Genomic DNA, 3,620 nt, shown 5'->3' with positions numbered 1-3,620 from the left:
GAGATTGTGACAAGGGAGGAATAGGGGTGTAAACGAGTTGAGTCGAGTTTGGGTATTGTTGAGTTCGACTCGACTTGAAAATTCTGAAATAGAGTTCGACTCAACTCAAAACTTGTGAGTTTAAAATTTTTAAACTCGACTCGAACTCGAAATCTTGAACCGAAGCTCGTGAACAGCTCGAAAATGCTCGAAATGAAAAATAAATCTTAAACTTAACTACCTTGAAGACTCAAACTCAAATTCAAACTTAAACCTTAAATACATGAAATACTTATTGTATTTTTAAAAAAAATCAACACATAAATGTTAATATTATTAATAATTTATTTTTAAAAAATAAAATCTTAATATATTATATTTTCGAGCTGCTCAAGAGTTTTTTAGCTCGTTTCGGCTCATTAAGAATTCGAGTCGAACTCGAGTCGATTCTATTCGATCCAAATATTTATCGAACCTTGATCGAGTCGATCTCAAATAAATCACGATCTATCTTGTCTCATTTACGGCCATAGGAAAGACCTCCGAGTACAAACAAAATGGGTAAGACAATTTAGGGTTTTTGGTTGGCAGAGAATATGTTAAATATCATTCTTTTTGTCTTATATGTTAGGCAAGTTAAATTCTCTCTTCTTTTTCGTTTCACACTAAATGCTAACTAGTGTTTTTCATAAAAATGAGTATTTAAAGGGGGTTGTTTTATAAGGTCGGCCATAATATTTTTTTTGGAAAAATAATTAAATATTATTTTAAAAATAATTATGACTTTAATTTGGAAAATTGATTTTTTTAGTTAATTTGAATTAAATTGAATGGGAGTCGCCATCGACCTTTGAGATAGGTAGGTCGAATATCTAAAAACGTCTTTTAAAGCAATTTTAAGAAAAATCATTTTGTAAGACAAAAATTGGTTTGCGTTTAACAAAAATATGATTTAACGGGTCCGGGAGTCGATTACACGTGGGGAAGGATTAGCACCCCTACGGCGCCCAAAATTGGTACTTAAATCGCTTACACGTTGTCGTAAATGGTGGAAAGTAGGAATCGAATATAAAGTTAAAATATGATCCGTTTATTGAATATTGATTAATTTGTTTCAAATTAAAGATTAAGGAAAATTCTTGAATTTGAAAAGAAATCTCAAGATTAGCAATCCTCAATCAGGAAAGCTATCTCGTCTATTTCTTTATGTACAAAGAATATTCCCTCCTCGATAACATCGCGAATCGAATATAATTGACAGTCTATATTTACATAAAATAATATAAATTGCCATTTATAGAAAAATGCATTGTAATATTTGAAATAAAAAAAAAGTAATTAGTAAAATGAACTAGATTTATTTCAAGTCCAATTTCATTCGAACGTCGCATCTGATTATACCACTTCGATCAAGTGATACTTTCCACGCCCATTCTAAAAAAATGAGTTCTTGCAATTATTCAAATAACACTAAAATATCAATATCGATTACAAGGTACATGTATAAAAAACATTCCATAAATCCAATTAAAACGAGTAATATAAAATAAAACAAATAAAGGTGATATATATATATATATATGTCACAATAACAAATCATTTAATAACATACAACAATAAATAAAAATAAAAATGGTTTGAACCAGAATAATAAAACTAATATGATACTTGATGACAAAATATTAAATTAAAATAACTAAAGATTATAGGGGCTGAAAGTATAATACTACCAAACATTATTCAAAGAACAGGGACTAAAATGAACTTAAGAGAAAATTTTAAGCCCAAATCATACATTAACCCAATCGAACCAAAGGTAAACATAAAGGACCGAAATGAAAATTACAAACAAACCAGAGTCATAATTTCATACATCAAACAAATAAGGTACTGAGTGAAAATAACCCATAAACAGCATTGGGACTAAAATATAATGAAAGTAAAATATACAGGCTAAATCAAGATTAAACCCAAAATACAAAACAGTGACCAAAATGGAAGTTTCATAAACAACGAGAACTATGTCCAACATTTACAAAATACATATAATAATAGTCAAGTGACCAAAATACAATATTTATAAATGAAGGGCATGAAATACAATATAAATAAAATACAACAAATGCCCATAAACCAACTTTACAAAACACGGAGGCCCTCTGAATGTAATTTACCCATGATGAAATTACCAACAGACCCCTCCCTAAAAGGTAGCATTTAGGTCGGGGTATATAAGCCCAAAAATGGGCTTCTCCTCCTTTGTTTCCTTCATTTGCTTCTCTTCCTCAGAACACACAGAGAGAGAGAGAATCACAGATTCTCTCAACTTCCTCTCGTCGAGGAAGAAATAGATGGTCGTCGCCTGTGGAGTTCACGGTGGCGCACGATGGCCAGATAGAGTAAAAGCACCCAAAAACTGTCTCTCGCCTCCCTCAACTCAAGTCCCTAAATATTTTAGCCTAAAAACTCCTCTAGGACCCCATATATACAAGTTTACATTTTGAAATAACGAGAAAAGTGCAACCTTTGGTGTTCTCGATGCTCCTCCGACCAACATAAGGGTTTCTCTCCTCTCTTTTATTCAAATCTGGTTGGTTGGTTTGGTGTTTGGTTCGAATGGGACGAAGGGTTTTTTCTCTTGGTTTTTTTTGCTTTGGGTTCTCTTTTTTTCTCTATATCTTTCTCTCTTTTTCTTCTCTCCACCCCGAATGTTGTTTTTTTCTTAACCCTGAATATTTCTTCATTTTTTTGTTGATTGATCTATTCTCTTTTTATGGTGATGGCTTCTGTTTTTATAGATAATAGGGCAATAGTGCCCTATCCTTGCTTCTAACACAACCCCGATCTCCTCGGGATATCAATGTGATTTCTTTTGTTTTTTTCTATTTCTTTCACTATTAATGGATTGTTGATTGGTGAGTGTTTCTGTCACTATTTGGTGCAAATCTATCGGTGTCGGCGTCAGGCATCGGGGAAGGCTCAATGACGGGTGGCAGCTAGATGGGATTTAGTGTTAGCCCTAATCCCTTGAGTGATTTAGACCGTTAGATGGGTCCAGATCCAAGGGGCAGGATTGAGGCGATTGCTGATGTTAGGGTAAAACCTTAATTTGCTTGGGTTATTGTCTTGGGGCGGTTTGGGTCTCTTGTGGGTCAAGTTTGAGGTTTGTTGGGTTCCAATCGGGTCAGGCTTGATGCTGGGTCAGATTTGATCACTTGTAACTGGGTCATCCGGGTTTGGGTTGGAATTAGTGTAATGGGTTGGCATGCATAATGTAATTAAATAATAATAATAATAATAATAATAATAATAATAATTAATAATAATAATAATAATATATTAATATTTTTGTAGATCCGCACAAAAACGTGTGTCTACAATGTCATTCTTTCATTATGTGAAATAAGAGTAAATCGAGGGTAATTTCTTTTGTTTTAGATGTTAGGCAAGCTAAATTCTCTGAGCTTCATTTTCATTTCATATCAAATACTAACTATTATTTTCGTAAAGAGAATATTTAAATTGAATTCGATTTATCTTAGATGTTAGACAAATCAAAAAATTTTGAATTTGTTTTTACACATACTAAAAGTTATCTTATTATTAAGTTTTTTACTTGATAAAATTAAAATATTTAAAAA

Source organism: Hibiscus syriacus, unplaced genomic scaffold (assembly GCF_006381635.1).
Source record: "Hibiscus syriacus cultivar Baekdansim isolate YM2019G1 unplaced genomic scaffold, ASM638163v2 tig00110511_pilon, whole genome shotgun sequence".
Taxonomy (NCBI): domain Eukaryota; kingdom Viridiplantae; phylum Streptophyta; class Magnoliopsida; order Malvales; family Malvaceae; genus Hibiscus; species Hibiscus syriacus.
Note: the sequence above shows the minus strand (reverse complement) of the source record.